General features: G+C 41.4%; 1 pseudogene; it reads right to left on the bottom strand.

The window, feature by feature from the left end:
* Positions 1-7,342: 7,342 nt before the first annotated feature.
* On the bottom strand, positions 7,343-7,502 carry LOC115460823 (annotated as a pseudogene).
* Between the last annotated feature and the right edge of the window lie 10,911 nt (positions 7,503-18,413).

The raw sequence follows: 18,413 nt of genomic DNA, 5'->3' as shown, positions 1-18,413 counted from the left end.
GTCGATCTCGGGGGGGCTGTACCGCAGGAGCCCTCAGGGTAGGAGGAGACCCACCCGAGGGCTCACCGCCACCAGCAGGGGAATGGACAGCCCTCACCTGCACTCCACCCGATGCACCACCGTCCGACGACATCAGCAGACGAGGTCCTGGTACCACCGACGTCGATGCAGCTATCCGATGTCTCGGCGCCGATGCAGAGGCCCGATGCCTCGATGCACTCGATGCAGGGGCGGCCGAGGAAGATGGTCTGGACGCTGACGACGTCGATGCACTCGAAGATCCCGGTGCCGATGCCGACGAAGAGCCCGAGAACAACACGTTCCACTGGGCTAGTCTCGCTACCTGAGTCCGCCTTTGAAGCAGGGAACACAGACTGCAGTTCTGAGGGCGGTGCTCGGCCCCCAGACACTGAAGACACGACGAGTGTCGATCAGTGAGCGAGATAACCCGGGCGCACTGGGTGCACTTCTTGAAGCCGCTGGAAGGCTTCGATGTCATGGGCGGAAAAATCACGCCGGCGAAATCAAAAGCCGAAATGGCGAAATTTGAAGCACCAAAATTTAGAGGGAGAAAAAATCTCGACCGAGGCCGAAAAGAGGCCTACCCCGACGACGAAAGAAAACTTACCGGGGCAAAAAGCTGGAAGTACGGGGAGGATTGACACGAAACCCGGCGGAGGGTTTCCGGAGCACTTCCCGACTGAAACAAAGCTTTCCCGAAGGAAAAAAACACGCTCAAAAATAATTTGGACGGGCGAGGTCGACTTTCCGGGGCTCGACACGGCGAAAACACGACCGTACCGAGTGCGGACAAAAGAAGACTGGCCGGCTCGAGCCGGTTTCGGGCAGGGAAGACGGCCGCGCATGCGCGGTGCGCGCGGGCGCGCGAGGGCTAGCAAAGGACTTTGCTAGTGAAGTTTCCGATTGGAGGGGCTGCCGTGGACGTCACCCATCAGTGAGAACAAGCAGCCTGCTTGTCCTCGGAGAAAATAATGAACATAGCAAATTACACAGGGAGTATGTGGGCTCCTGTTACTACTTGACAGCCCCTGTATCTCATAGAGCAGGTACTGCTATATTCCCTATGTGGAGTGTAAATCTCATACTGATCGGCAGGGGCGGTGGGTCTTGGTTCATTGCACTCTGTATGGGAAACCTTACTTATTAGTATCCAATTATTGGTATGCTTATATGCAGCTTTCTCATTATGTATGCCCCCTTAAATATCTATCAGACTTCTCAGAGTCCCTTTTTTGTTGAGTGTTGGCCTCTCTCTGCAGTTAAAAGGCGTCTTATGGGGCGTTATTATGAAAGTTACCAAAAAAATTCTAGTCCCTGAATTATTGCAAAGGATTGTTCAACTACAGATAACAGATTTTGGATCCTACTCTTCCGATCAGCTACTTTGTTTGATGTAGGGTCCTAGTTGACAGAAAGTGTCTCTCTGGAGGAACTGCACTATAAATTCTTATTACAGATGAATATTCACCCATCCAGAGCCAGAAAGATAGGTCTCCCATCTGATGGGACCTGTCTCTAATGTGGAGCACAGTCAGCATCATACAAACACTGTATCTGGGATTGTCTACAGATTCACCATTTTCGGACAACAGTCTGGTCTACACTTGCAACTATTTATCATATCCAATTGGACAGCTATTCCTGAACATTGTTTATTGGGTAATGTTATGATATAGCAGAAGGCACTCAAATCTCTGGATTATTCCTCATAAGGCTTCATTGATGGGGACGTGTTGTATTCTTTATGAGGAACCACCGACCCTGATTCAGTGATGTAATCAGCTCTATGAGCTGCAACATATATAGCGCTTGTCAGTAGACTCAAAAAGTGTAAAAGACAAAAAAGAGATTCTTTTCTCTTTGATCCCCATACATTAACACTCTAGCCCCTCGAGTATACTCAGCAATTTCAAATACCTTAACCCTATAGTCGCTGTATGTGCCGTGCTTGTTCTACCAGCAATGCATCTGTTTCTATGGCTTGGCCACAGGGGAATGGGATTGAGGGTCTGTTCTGCATGGGGGATAATAATTTGTAATTTGGAACAGACACATAAGTAAGATAAGACAATCTTAATAAAATATATTTCAATTAAATTTGGCATGTATCCCTGTATTCTATAATAATGCACATAAATGCTAGGAAAGTCCCCATTCTGCCCCTGACCCTCCCATTTCTGCACCCCCTTTTTTGACTTGCGTGGATCCCGAGCCTAAATTTGTGCATAAGTTCTCATTAAACCTACTTAGTGCCAATAATTGCTTGTTAAGAAGCCAATTATTGGCGCTAATTTGCTTGTTATTCAATTAAATTGTATGCACTAACAGGGTACACATCTCCTCCAAATTTGTGCATGTAATTTTTGGTGGCCTTTTATAGAATTAGGGGGTTAGTTTATAGAATACTATAAGCTATGAATATATCGGCAGCAATTAGGTGCTACCACTTACACCAGCTCTATGGTTGGCGTAACTGGTCACACCTAATGTAGAGGGTGTATATTCCTCTTAGGCTAGTATTCTATAAAGGAAAGCAGGCACTTAAGTTCCTTTATAGAATAGGCTCCTACCAGGTATTACATTGCATTACATTACAACTGAATCTTATGTTCCACCAATACCTCAACTGTTTTAGGTGGATCACATAATCAAGATATCAGACCATTACATTCAGGATAAAACTGTTTTTAATCCTTTCTTAAACATTAGATAATGTCTGGAAGATCTAATTGAATATGGTACCTTCCAGATGCCTAATTTTAGGTGCCCTGTTATGAAATTTCACCCTGAATGTGCAGTAAATGCCTGCCGTGTGTGGGAACTGCACAGGTTTTGCACTTAGAGGGTAACACTATGCATTAATGTTTACTCCTAACATGCAGTAAGTGTAAACATTTACTACACTTTAGTAAATATGCCCCTTAAGGGTTTATAGCTTTGCTCCTTTATTGGCTATCCTTGGACACCCACTTTTGTGAAATCAGACATTAATGCTTCTAAATGGTGGCACTTGCAAAGTTACAACTTACACATATATTTACCAGCACTGAACATGTTCAAAACTATAAGTGATGCCCCTTTATTTTTTAATGTGTTAATTCGCAAAATACTGGTAGCTGTTTCTGCTTGAAGTGCTACAAAATACACATGTTTTTCCTGTGCCCATAGAGCTATTTTACAAAAAGCTGAACAATTTATGAGCCATTTGTAAAATATTCTGTAAATTATGAAATGTCCAGACTTGGAGATCTCTTTTTCTGTCTAGGCAATTAATGAAAAATCAAGCTTATCACCTTATATATTTGTATATCAAAATGCAAGTGTTATATGAGTGACTTGAGACTGAAATATCTTTCTCTCACTGTTATAGAATGCTTTGACTCCTTTATATTACTATAAAGCAGAAAGTCAGATTTGTTGCTTCTGCCAAGGAAATGAATGACACACAAGGGAATATGAGGGATTTTCACATGAGCCGCTTGGCAAAAACCATGCTGAAACCCTCAGATCTTTATCCAAAATGGGAATGTTTTTGTTGGACCCCAGATGCTAAAATTATTTTCTAACTGTATATTTCAGCTTAGGAAATGGTGGTCATCATATTTTTTAACTTTGTGATCCATTATGTTTGTATACTCCATTTTAATGTGAATGATTGTGGTGCACTCATTAGGTAATTGTCTATTATATCCAGAACCTGAATTAAGACCTTGTATTGGGATTTCTGCAGGTAGGCATCCTCTGGCCACTGAGGAGGACAAACCATCAGCATGGTAGGTTGAACCAGCCAGCAAGATAGACAGTAGGCCCAGAATCAGGTAATGATTTGATACTGCTGATGAGACACTATTTCCCCCCACCACCTAGGGGCAGACATTCAAAAGGTTTAACCAGGCTAAGTGGCCATCCCCTAACTGGATAAGATAGGGCCAGGACATGGGCAGGGTTAGGGTGCCCAATTAACTTCCAGGTCAGCAGATATACCCAGATCTTCAATGCCAGAGCTGCGCATACCATTGCATTGAATTTCTGGGGTTAATATAGCCCGCAGCTGGAAGCAACTTACCACCACTTACCGCCTTTGAAACTGCCGGAGCATTTACATCTGGTGAAAGAATAATCTTAGAGATATTTTCTGGAAAACTACCAGCATCAAAATGAGCCTCAATCCAATAAATCAAGGAATTCTTAAACACTGTGGGCATGAATTTCATCATATGTTGGGCAACCATCTAGATAGCAAATTTCAAACACATAATATCTAGCTCATCCAAAGTTACCTTATGAATCTTACTCCAATCACAATTTACTAAACATCTCTCTTCAGATAATGAAATAAAACAGAAATTGTCTATATAGTTGTCATGTAGTTGTAAAGATTCATAGAGTGATTTCATCTTTATATTAAAACATTGTGCTGATTGGAAATAGTATGTTTCCAGAGATCTCAGATATATGTGCTGTATTTGTTAAAGAATTAACTATTTGAAATAGCTTATCAGTACAATATCTCTGGCTATTATATCTGTAAAATGTATCCTCTTCGCATTAACTATAGCTTTCTTATATGCAATTATAGCGCTCCTTCAGTTCAATCTGTTTAGATTAGTTTTATCCCTTCTCCACAGTCTCTGTAAAGACCTACAATTATGCTTTAGGTCCATTAACTCTGATGCAAACCATTTATTGCTTGCCTGTTTAATTTTTTTCACAAATAGGGGCAATTTTATCTAACACTGTTATACTACGTATGTTTATTCTAATCATTTATCCAAGCAATCTGATCTTCCTTCGTCAGAGAAATTAGCAAATTTATGTCATTCCAGAAATGGGATGGATCACATTTTGGTCTACAGACTTTTGTCATCAAACTAGATCTAAAAGTTATTTCCCTATCTTGTGAAGCTTTCAACCAATATATGGTGAAAGATCCATGAAAATGATCAGACCATATAATCTGGATCAGAAAAAAAGTAATATCCTTTTCAAACCCATGGGAATGAGCCAATAGATCTAACTGATGGCCCTTTTCATTAACTGATGAATATACAGGTAACAAAGTCTAATCCTTCCAAAAATGCTTTCAGTTCTATCGCGTTTATATTATTCACTAATTAAAGTTATTAAATGCTATTGTTCATTTAGAAGGACAGTTAAACTCTTACCTCTTTGCACAGTACCTAACAGGTATTGTTGCTTATTGATGTGTTTTTTATTATGTGTGTTTATTTGTGCTCTTCTCTGAATAAGTGCAGTATATAAATGGCAATAAATGAAATTAAATGAAAATGAATGGCATATAGCCTAGAGATGAAATGTCTAGGGATACTAGAGAATGACTGTTTATTTTTTATTGTAATTTGGGGGTATGTTCCCAGATCTGTTCTCTTTTACCCTATCTGCCTTGAGCCAAATTGGTAAAGCAGAATAGAAATGTCCACATTGTATTAGATTAGATTAGCACCATTTTCCTGCTACATCATATATGACTGAGTAATCTTAAAAGCAATTTCCATAGGTTCTGGAAGTGAATTTTACAAATGCGCACAGTCACCTATCCTGCTTATTTTCGAACAAGAAGGCCGGCCATCTTCCAACACAAATCGTGAGATGGCTGGCCTTCTCCTAAAACCGGCCAAATCGGTATAATCGAAAGCCAACTTTGGCCGGCTTCAACTGCTTTCCATCGTGGAGCCGGCAAAAGTGCAAGGGGACGTGTCAGCAGTGTACCGAAGGCAAGGCGGGGCGTGGTTAAGAGATGGACGGCTTCAGCTGATAATGGAAAAAAGAAAGCCGGCCCTGACGAGCATTTGGCCGACTTTACTTGGTCCCTTTTTGTTCATGACCAAGCCTCAAAAAGGTGCCCCAACTGACCAGATGACCACCAGAGGGAATGGGGGATCATCTCCCCTTACTCCCCTAGTGGTCACCAACCCCCCTCACACCCAAAAAATAAAATAAAAAAACATTTTTTTGCCAGCCTCTATGCCAGCCTCAAATGTCATACCCAGCTCCATCACAGCAGTATGCAGGTCCCTGGAGCAATTTTTAGTGGGTGAAGTGCACTTCAGGCAGGCGGACCCAGGCCCATCCCCCCTACCTGTTACACTTGTGGTGGTAAATGGGAGCCATCCAAAAAAAACCCAAAACCCACTGTACCCACATGTAGGTGCCCCCCCTCATCCCTAAGGGCTATGGTAGTGGTGTACAATTGTGGGTAGTGGGTTTTTGGGGGGGATTTGGGGGGGCTCAGCACACAAGGTAAGGGAGCTATGTACCTGGGATCATTTTGTGAACTCCACTGCAGTGCCCCCTAGGGTGCCCGGTTGGTGTCCTGGCATGCGAGGGGGACCAGTGCACTACAAATGCTGGCTCCTCCCATGACCAAATGCCTTGGATATGGCCGGGTTTGAGATGGCCGCCATTAGTTTCCATTATCGGCAAAAACCAGTGGCGGCCATCTGTAACGCCGGCGATCTCTAAGAGATTTGGCTGGACCCTGACCGTATTATCGAAACAAAAGATGGCTGGCCATCTTGTTTTGATAATACAGTCGGGTACGCTGCTTGATGGGGCCGGCATTAGAGATCGCCGCCATTATAGGTGGCCGGCCCCGTTCGATTATGGCCCTCTATGTCACCTTTATAAAAGATGCTTAAAATAAATGCCTTTTAGTACTTCCATTCATTAAAATACATTGAAATTCCATTGGTTAAATAAATACATTATTTAGAAGCTGTTCTTGATGCAAGTTAATCTATACAATCTCCATATACATTGTATGTCAACCACAAGGCTGAATGTTGACCGCATATAGCTCAAGTATAGATAAATTTATTAGTTTATTAATTTATTAGTTTGTACATAGCGGATTGTGGGGTTCTTTGTAATATGAAGCTATCATTCCAACTGTTTGTATAAATATGCTTAACACATATTCCTAAATAAATAGGAATAGTACATATATTGCCATTATAATGCTATAACCTCATCTTCTATTAAAAGGTTTACCCTCTACACACATTTTAACTGTCAGTGAAATTATGCAGAGTCTTCAACTGAAAAGGGACTTCACCCATATTCACACTTAAAGACTTTCACCTTTGGGAATATTTTCATGTACTTTGGCATGATTTCTGAGAGTGACTGTATCTGATTACCACGTCTCAGAGATATAAACAGGCTGGATTAGGGAGACTAGTAGAAGTTAGACAACACAAGGCAACAGATGGTTGCAGTTTATCTCTGAACCTATTAAACTAGGAGAAAGGAAGTGCAATATAATCAACACTGAAAAACTAAAATCCAGGAAAGACAACATACCGTCACTGGTTAATAAATGAAGATGGATTATTTGTAAGTAAATGAGGGTAGGGAGAGGAATAATCTAGCACGCAGCACAGGGGATTTTTTTTTTCAATTAGCAATAATCGCGCCTTGGATAAACCTCATTGGCTACGATACTGCCACTGCGCAAAGCTTGTACTAGTCTGAATTTGGATCCTAAGACCTGAAATTAGCTGTCGACCTGAAAGTGACTATGGAATCATGCTGAAACAGATACAGTAGCAGAATAGATAATGACAGGTTTAAAGACCAATTCACCCCTCCTGTCTGTCCAGTTTTATCAGGTATACACTGCCAAGAATACTTCACATTTATAAATTAGAATACTTGCAGAATATTGCTTTTGTTCAATTCAGTTTATATTTTCTTATGTATGGTTCTCTTCTATCCTATTAAGAGGATCAACTTTTCAAATAATACTAGGACAAAATATTCTCTATTAAATTAACTGGTATCAAAATTAAAGCTAATTAAATAAATATATTTGTTTGCATCAAACACATCCGTGGAATTTGTTGCCAGAGAATGAGGTCAAGGTTTACTAAGCTTCTGGATGATAGATCCTAACAACTATTAACCAGGCAGACTTAAAAATCCCGATAGGAAATAGATCTTCCCATTTAGAAACTATGGATATTATCCACAAACCTAGACTGGTCACAGAATGCTGGACAAAATGCCAGAGCTGCCAAGCTACCAAGTTTCAAGAGGGAGGCTTTTTGGCTTTTGCCAGTTTTGACCTTCCCAAGTGTTGTAGTGTTTATAGTCTCTGATTCAACCCTATGAAATCAGTGTTGCATGTCCCATCAGGATGGAACTGTCGGAACTCTAGCACTGGGCTGAATTCTCACTCCTGGAACTGGGTAGCAAAAAACAGAGTTACTGCCTCTTAATAAATTTGCATTACCAAGCATAGCTGAATCCTTTAAATTATTGTGGGCTGTGCCAAAAATTAAATATCTGGGTGTGGATCTGTTTACTGCATATGAAGACACCATTCATCATAATGCTGATTTGATTCTTAAGACCTACTACTACTACTACTATTTAGCATTTCTATAGCGCTACAAGGCATACGCAGCGCTGCACAAAGACCCTTAAACCCTTCTGCATACATGGCATCCGTTGCACTTATCCTGGTGGGGCCGGCTTGAAACTATCAAAATGTTGATCTCTCCTAAGATCAATTATATCTTGAGCATGATTCCAATTCTTTTTTCTGCCGCATTTTATCAACAGATTGACAAATTGTTGTCCTCTTTTTTATGGTGTTCCAAGCACCCAAAAATTGCTTTAAAAAAACTTAAGTGCCCTAGGGAGGCCGGTGGAGTTCTGTTTCCGGATTTTTCTACTTATCACAAGTCTTATACTGTATATCTCAACAAGGATGTAAATGGTTATTCACACATTCTGGTTATTCCCCTATATGGCTGCAGTTAGAAGAAGCTATGGTGGCCCCTTTTACTCTACCGCTCCTTCTTACTTCCAGCTCATTTCCAACTAACAAAACAGATCAGATCTTTGTCTCCATGGTCAAATCTTTACTGGAGCTGGACATCCTTCACTCCGTTCCCTTCAGTAAGTCTCTGTATATGTCACTCTGGTATAACCCACACATTTTAATTAACAAGGCTCCATTCGTTTGGAAAGAGTGGATAGACAAGGGAGTTTTTTTGTCTATTGGATATTGTAAAGGCAGATATGAGTCTTAGGTCTTTCTCAGACCTCATATCTCAATACCTTCTGTCTCAATCTAAGTATTTTCAGTGGTTGCAACTCTCATATAGTGTTAAGACATTCATTAAGTCAGCATCACTGTCACCTCAACAGCCATCTTTATGTGCTAATGTGCAGGCATTGGTGCTGAAGGGGCACACAGCTTCTTCGATTTATAAAATTTTTGTAAGTAAAAAGAATAAATGTAATGGTGTCCTTCAGCAAACTTGGCAGCTAGATACTGGCTGTGTTCTCAGCGAAGAAGTGTGGTCTCACTTCTGGTCAAGAGTCGTGAGACCCCTCTCCTCCGCGGCAGTTATGCAGTCAATGTTCTTTCTCTACCATAAAGCAAGTTGGACACCTAGGAAACTAGCTGCTGCAGGTCTGATTGCAACAGACAAATGTTGGCATTGTTCACGGCAGGTAGGCACCCTCCATCATATGATGTATGATTGTCCAGTGGTTTGTAAATTTTGGACTGAGGTTTGGAGTGTCATCCAAAAGATTCTTCCTATTGAAGATTTGTCTTATTCCATCATAATTTTTAAATCTGCCTCTGCGTCTCTTGATTTATCAACACCACAAGCAAAGGTAATGGACATACTCCTCACCATTGCTCAAAGACATATTTTACAAAACTGGAAATCTGCACATTTGTTGAATGTCCATTTTTGGTGGAATACAGTTTTGCAGCATCAGAAATTTGAATTTGTTATGACAGGGAAGTTTCGAACAACAATCTCTACGAAAAAAGTCTGGGCGCCAGTGGAGAACTACCTTCAAGCTGGTTAGCTTTTAAAATGGTATAAGAAAGACACTCTTGTCTCAGACACCTAGGCATCCCCCTTTTCCTCTTATTCTTCCTTTGTATCTTACTCCATTTTTTGTTATCCCTTGTTGCTGTTATTTATGGAAAACTAATATATTATTTTGAAAAATGAAATAACTTGTTTTCAATAACATATTAACATGTTCTTTGTTACAATATTGTGAATATAATCCTCTTTTTTCTGTATAAGATATGTTCTTGGAATTGTTAAAAGAAATATAAATAAAGAATTAAAAAAAAAAGAAGGACATATGTGGGGTTTTAGTTTCATTATTGAAATGATGAGGAAGGCATTTGATGTGCAGGCTAAGTCCCACACTATTAGAAAATAAGTCACATTTCAGAAAATGGGGCCTGCTGTAAATAGTAGATATTAATGTGCACCTCAGTAAGCCAGCCATAAATTGTAAAATCAATAGATCTATAGGGGTTGAGGCTATAACCAGCAAATATGCCTAGTTACAGATATGACTCCCCCTTTATTATTTATTTATTTATTTATTTATCTATTTATTTATTTATAACATTCATACCCCACATTTTCCCACCCGTTGGCAGGCTCAATGTGGCTAACATCAGTCCATAAAGGCAATTGCCAATCCGGTAAACAAACAAATGAACTATAGTAAGGTGAATAGGAAGGATAGTAATTACAAGAGACAAGGGAAAAGAGGGGAAGGGTAATAGAGTCCATTATTGTTAACTAATATTTTATTTATTTAAATAGGGGATTGAAGTACCTGTTGTGTTATTATTTGTAGATTATTCCAGACTTCTACCACTTCCTCAATAAAGACACATTTTCTCATGTTTGCTCTAAATTATCCTTGTAGACAGATGAATATAAAATTCATTTTTCTACAAATATGTGAATGCTTTGAAAATATCTTCTTCTCATCTTTCCTCTATTGAGTACATTTTAGAGGGAATTCAGCAAAGGTCACCCAAAATAGGCACTGGGATGATGCACACTAATGGGACCTTCTACTAATGGGTTCCTCTGCAGCAACCCATAACTACTGCCGGGATAATGCAGAGCCATTTTTGGTGCTACAAAAAATAACTCCATAATTTCTAGCGGGGCCCTAACCCGGCAGTAATTGACCAGTGCCATGCACTGCCCGATTATCAATGGGTTGCTGTGGGAGCCCTTACCACCACCTCAATGGGTGGTGGCAAATGCTTTCCTCTGCCCCCTCCCAATAGCCATAAGAAAATAAGCATTGCCATACTGAGACAGACCAAAGGTCCATCAAGCCCAGCATCCCGTTTCCTGGGTAAAAGTAATGATTTAGAGCAAATTAATTGGTTTCATGTTATTTTTGCTCTCCAGTATATATTTTTCTGATTTTTGACATATCTAATATCTAAATTTAATAAAAGGTATTATTTGTGACTATTTTACTTTTACTTTTTTTTTTTTTCTGCATGTTGTCAGACAATTATGGATTTAAGGCCCCACCACCTTTAGCCTCCTTAAACAGTTGGTCCATCAACCGCCTATGGCTATCGGGATACCCTATCTTCCCTCTTTTGATATCTTTGAAAGGTACATTGTTTCAAACCATGAGCTTTTGAATGACTGCTGGCCTTTCCCCCAGTTTCTAATTTAAAAGGTGCTCTATCTCCTTTTTAAATGCTGATGCCAGCAGCCTGGTCCCATCCTGTTTAAGGTGGAGCCATAATTCCAGAATAGGCTTCCTCTTCCCTAGAATGTTGCCCAGTTCCTTACAAATCTAAAAACTTTCTCCTTGCACCATTGCCTCATCCATGCATTGAGACTCCAGAGTTATGCCTGTCTCTTGGGCCCTGCATGTGGAATGGGGAACACTTCTGAAACTCCTACCCTAGAGATTCTGGATTTGAGCTTTCTAAGAGTCTACATTTGGATTCCAGAACCTCTTTCCCACATTTTCCTATGTCATTGGTACCCACTTGTACCAAGATAGCCAACTCTACTACTACTACTACTTGACATTTCTATAGCGCTACTAGGGTTACGCAGCGCTGTACATTTTAACAGAAAAGGACAGTCCCTGCTCAAAGGAGCTTACAATCTAAAGGATGAAATGAAAAGTTGGGCAGTCTAGATTTCTTGAATAGTAGTTAGGTGCCAAAGGCGACATTGAAGAGATGGGCTTTGAGCAAGGATTTGAAGATGGGCAGGGAGGGGACCTGGCATATGGGCTCAGGGAGTTTATTCCAAGCATGGGATGAGGCGAGGCAGAAAGGGCGGAGCCTGGAGTTGGCGGTGGTGGAGAAGGGTACTGAAAGGAGGGATTTGTCTTGAGAGCAGAGGTTACGGGTAGGAACATAAGGGGAGATGAGGGTAGAGAGGTAAGGAGGGGCTGCAGATCGAGTGCATTTGTAGGTTAGAAGGAGAAGCTTGACCTGTATGCGGTACCTGATCGTAAGCCAGTGAAGTGATTTGAGGAGAGGGGTGATGTGAGTATATCGGTCCAGGATAAGACGTGCAGCAGAGTTCTGAACGGACTGAAGGGGGGATAGGTGGCAAAGTGGGAGGCCAGTGAGGAGTAGGTTGCAGTAGGCAAGGTGAGAGGTGATGAGAGAGTGGATGAGAGTTTGGGTAGTGTGCATCACTATCTAAAATCATATCTAGGTGATGCGTGAGGTCCGCCACCTACGCACCAGGCAGGCAAGTGACCAGGCAATCCTCATGCTGACCAGCCACCCAGCTATCTACATACCTAATAATTGAATACCAACTACAGCAGACATCTAACCCTTACCTCCTGGGCAGAAGTTCCTGCAGACATATCCTTGGTGCAAGAGGATATTGCATCCCTTGGTGTTCTGGTCCTGGCTACAGGATTACTTCTAGCTTCACCAGGATGATGTTCTCCTTTAAGGAGACCTTCTTCCTCCAAGGCAGCACAGGGGCTGCCAGACTGGAGGTGGGACTTCTCTACAATGTCCTTATGTACGTCTCTGTCTTCCTCGGCTCCTCCAAGTCTGCTACTCTAGCCTCAAGAGAATGGCCTCGTTCTCTGAGAGCTAAGAACTCTTTGCATCAAGCACACACATATAGCCGCTCACCAACTGGGAGATAATCATACATGTGACGCTCAATGCAAAAGACTGGATAGAACCCCTCTTGCTGCTGGACTGCTGTCTGCATCTTGTATTATGGAATTGTTTAATTAAAGCTTCTTAAGATACTAGGGATATCAGATGACTATAAAGAGCCTTACAATTATATTTATTTGGATTTTGCTCACACCATTTATAGTAGTAGCTCAAGGTGAGGTGCATTCAGGTACACTGGGTATTTCTCTGTCCCTGGAGGGCTCATAATCTAATTTTGTACCTGGGGCAATGGAGGGTTAAGTGACTTGCCCAGGATCACAAAGAGCAGCAGTGGGATTTGAACTAGACACCCCTGGATGTCAAGACTGGTGCTCTAACCACTAGGCTACTCCTCTATCTTACCACATGGCTATGTCTTTTTCAGGAGCTTTTTATCCACTGCAATAAAAGAGGGCCCCATGAGTGTAAATTCTTTAAAAGCAGTTGTGAGAAGAGCATTCCTTATAGAATACTAGCTGTAGTATAATGTGGTCTTTGCGCATCCTTACATAGGTTTTTCCTGTGTGCTAAGGCCACTTTTAGTGTAGCAGTAAAATGGTTGATTTTCTGTTTCTGACATTAAGGGGCTTGTGCTAATGTTGCCTTCAGTGTGAGGCCATTAAAAATTAGCGCGTGAGCACTTGTCGACACCTATTTTTTAGGCAGTAAGAGCTCATGTGCTAGTCCTACATTAATCAGTTAGCCCATGATAGTGCAGCTGTGCTAACTGATTGGCAAAGAAACATCCACTCTTCAGACATGACCCCTCTGCGAAAAAATAAAAATATTTTTTAGTGCATGGGTAGGACACGCCAATTGGAAACTTACCACAAGATGCCTGAGCATACCTTGCGGTAAGCCCTTTTAAACTACAGTAAGTGCAAGCTAGCACTTACTAAAGCTTAGTAAAAGGACCTCGTAGTACCGAGTTTTATGCTTAACTTTTAGGTGCAAGCACTTATGCCAGACAAAGGCTTGTGTAAATACTAGCACCCAACTACTGTCCAGCATGCAAATTCAAGTATTCTATAACAGTGTGCCTAAATCCTGGGAATGCCAATCTGACAGTGTACATAAGTACATAAGCACCGCCATACTGGGGAAAGACCAAGGGTCCATCAAGCCCAGCATCCTGTCTCCGACAGTGGCCAATCCAGGGTTCAAAAACTCGGCAACCCCCCCCCCCCCCCAAAAAAAAAAAAAAACAATGTTCAATGGACTTTTCCCTCAGGAATCTGTCCAAACCCCCTTTAAATTCCGTAAGGCCAGCTGCTGTCACTACATTCTCTGGCAACGAGTTCCCGAGTCTAATTACACGCTGAGTAAAGAAAAACTTTCTCTTATTTGTTTTAAATCTACCATATTCTAGCTTCATCTTGTGTCCCCTGGGTTTGTTGTTGTTTGAAAGTGTAAACAATCGCTTCACATTTGTCTGCTCTACTCCGCTCATTATCTTGTAGACTTCGATCATATCACCCCTCAGCCGCCTTTTCTCCAAGCTGAAGAGCCCTAACCTTAGCCTTTCCTCATAGGGAAGTCGTTCCATTCCCTTTATCATTTTCGTCGCCCTTCTCTGTACTTGTGACCTGGCTTGGCCACTGTTTGGAAAACAGGATACTGGGCTAGATGGACCATTGTTCTGACCCATTATGACTACTCTTATGGTTATGTTCTTATGTTCTTATTTACAGAAGCTAACGTAATAGTACTTCTCTAACTTGATAAGGACCTGTTATTGATACAAAATTATAGACCCCTTTCCTTGATTAACATTGATGCAAAAATATATGCCAAGCTAATTGCAGAAAGACTGCAATGCATACTCCCTAAACTAATTTAAAATGATCAATCAGGTTTTATGCATGGGAGCCACTCCTGCAATAATACCAGACTATTTACTAATATAATTGTAGATACACAGCATTCTCTAAAACCAGTCATTGCTATGGGGTTAGATGCTGAAAAAGCATTTGACCATGTTGAATGGTCTTTTATGTTTTCAGTAACGCAGTGGTATGGTTTCTTGGGATTTTATCCAAATGGTTAAAGTATTATACTCTAAAGCATCCAACAGAATACAGATTAATAATATGGTTTCTCATCCTTTTAATCCTACAAGAGGTACCAGACAGGGATGTCCTTTATCTCCCTTACTATTTAATTTGACACCAGAACTACTTTTAAGTTCTATAAGGAAATCCCCAAAAATAGAGGGAATTGAGGTGGGTAATATTACGGCCAAGGTTTTGGTGTATGCCAATGATATACTTCTGTATACCATGCCTTCATTAATCCCTGAAGTCTTGGCAATTTTCAATGATTACTCCTAATTATCTGTATATAAACTAAACAAATCAAGGACAGAAATCTTACCTCTCAATTGCTCAGAAATGAAAGAAATAATTACTAAACATGGCTTTAAATGGAATCACACCTCTATAAAATATTTGGGAATAATACTTGGCACCACTATAGAAGATACAATAAGAAATGGGAGATATAAGCCAGACGCGACAGAATGGACACACTTAGAGCGTGTATGATCTACTGCTAGAGATATGCAGGGGATTAAGCCATGAAGTGACGGGAAGGGAGGGGAGGGGGGTTGAGGAAGGGAAGGGGAGGGGGTGGGAGGGAGGGATGGGAGATAATCTGTATAACTCTGGTTTCGTATTGAAGTTGAGTTTGAGTTATTTATGAAACAGTGTACAGCTGCAGATGTTTACATTGTTTTACTTTTGCTATCCTGAATAAAAATTTCAAGTAAAAAAAATGTCGATACAATAAAATTCAATAATGGAACATCTTAAAACTGCTGAACTAACAACAAAATGGTTTCCATTAAGGTTATCTTGGATAGGTTGATTAGATATGATAAAGATGATGATAGTACCTAAAGTAAATTACACATTAAGCATGTTGCAAATAATGTTTCCTAACAATATTTATAAAAAACTAAAGCAAATCCTGGTTAAATTCCTGTGGGCTAATAAGACAACACAGATTGCTTTCAAAAAGCTTAAAGCTGCTAGGAATTATGGTGGAGTAAATTTTCCCAGTTTTCAGGATTACCATTAAGTATTTATAATGAGACAATCTTTGCTCTGGATTATGGCAGAACCAGAAATGGATACACTACTACTACTTATCATTTCTAAAGCGCTACTAGACGTACGCAGCGCTGTACACTTGAACATGAAGAGACAGTCCCTGCTCGACAGAGCTTACAATCTAATTAGGACAGACAAACAGGACAAATAAGAGATAAGGGAATATTAAAGTGAGGATGATAAAATAAGGGTTCTGAACAAGTGACTAAGGGTTAGGAGTTAGAAGCAGCATTAAAAAGGTGGGCTTTTAGCTTAGATTTGAAGACGGCCAGAGATGGAGCTTGACGTACCAGCTCAGGAAGTCTATTCCAGGCATATGGAGCAGCAAGATAAAAGGAATGGAGTCTGGAGTTAGCGGTGGAGGAGAAGGGTGCAGATAAGAGAGATTTACCCAGTGAACAGAGTTCCTGGGGAGGAGTGTAGGGAGAGATGAGAGTGGAGAGGTACTGAGGAGCTGCAGAGTGAATGCACTTATATGTCAGTAAGAGGAGTTTGAACTGTATGTGGAAATGGATAGGAAGCCAGTGAAGTGACTTGAGGAGAGGGCTAATATGAGCATAATGACACTGGCAGAATATTAGTCATGCAGCAGAATTTTGAACAGATTGAAGAGGAGAGAGATGGCTAAGTGGGAGACCTTGAGAAGCAAGTTGCAATAGTCTAAGCGAGAGGTGATAAGAGTGTGGATGAGGGTTCTGGTAGTGTGATCAGAAAGGAAAGGGTGAATTTTGGTGACATTATAGAGAAAAAAATGACAGGTTTTAGCAGTCTGCTGAATATGTGCAGAGAAGGAGAGGGAGGATCGAAGATGACCCCAAGGTTACGAGCTGATGAGACAGGAAGGATGAGAGTGTTATCCATAGAAATAGAGAATGGGGGAGGAGGAGAAGTTGGTTTAGGGGGAAAGATAAGAAACTCAGTCTTGGTCATGTTTAGTTTCAGATGGCGCTGAGACATCCAGGCAGCAATGTCAGACAGGCAGGCTGATACTTTGGCCTGGATTTCGTCTGAGATTTCTGGTGTAGAGAGGTAGATCTGGGAGTCATCAGCGTAAAGATGATACTGAAAACCATGGGATGAGATCAGAGTACCAAGGGAAGAAGTATAGATGGAGAAAAGAAGAGGTCCCAGGACAGATCCCTGAGGTACACCAACTGACAGTGGGATAGAAGTAGAGGAGGATCCACTAGAGTATACACTAAAGGTATGCTGGGAGAGATAAGAAGAAAACCAGGAAAGAGCGGAGCCCTGAAATCCAAGTGAGGACAGTGTATCAAGGAGAAGGTTGTGATCAACAGTGTCAAAAGCAGCAGATGGATCGAATAGAGACCTTTGGATCTGGCCAGGAACAGATCATTGGAGACTTTAGCAAGCGCTGTTTCAGAATGAAGGGGGTGAAAGACAGGTTGAAATGGATCAAAAATAACTTGAAAGAAAGTCAAGGCAATGGCGGTGAATAGCACGTTCAAGTATCTTGGATAGAAAAGGGAGGAGGGAGATGGGGCAATAGTTGGAAGGACAGATAGGGTCCAATTAAGGTTTTTTAAGAAGTGGTGTGACTATGGCATGTTTGAAGGCATCAGGAACAGTCACAGTGGACAGTGAAAGATTGAGGATATGACAGATAAAAGGGATGACAGTAGGAGAGATAGTGTTAAGTAGATGGGTGGGAATAGGATCAGAGGAACAGGTAGTTAGTTTTGAGGAGGAAATAAGATGTCTAGTTTCCCCTTCAGTGATTTCAGAAAAGGAAGAAAAGGAGGCAGGGGTTGGAGGGTTGAGAGAATGGACTAAGGGAAGGAGAGGTGGAGGTGACCTGGTTGAGAATTCAAGTTTAATCTTGTGAACCTTATCATGAAAGAACTCAGCCAGAGTCTGGGGGGAAAGTGAAGGGGGGGTTGGAGGTGAAGGCACTTTGAGGTGAGAGTTCAGTGTGGCAAACAGACGTCGAGGGTTTGAGCCAAGAGAATTTGTCAACTGGAAGTATTAGTCCTGTTTGGCAAGTAAAAGAGCAGACTGGAAGGAGGTCAGCAAGAATTTGAAATGTATGAAGTCAGCATGGGCACGGGATTTCAGCCAAAGGCGTTCGGCAGAGCGGGCACAGGAACGTAGGTAGCGGATTCTACAGGTCAGCCAAGGCTGGGGTTTGGTACTTTTTACAGAATGGGGAATGGGAGCAGTGAGAGTATTCAGGGCAGAGGAGAGAATAGTATTATAGGAAGAGACAGCCTCATTGACAGACTTGGATAACATAGTGGTAGAGAAGAGATTTGAAACACTGGAGGACAGAGTAGAAGGGTCAA

This window comes from Microcaecilia unicolor, chromosome 1, assembly GCF_901765095.1.
Source record: "Microcaecilia unicolor chromosome 1, aMicUni1.1, whole genome shotgun sequence".
In the NCBI taxonomy this organism is placed as follows: Eukaryota; Metazoa; Chordata; class Amphibia; order Gymnophiona; family Siphonopidae; genus Microcaecilia; species Microcaecilia unicolor.
The sequence above is the reverse complement of the archived record's forward strand: the minus strand, read 5'-3'. Positions and strand labels throughout refer to the sequence as shown.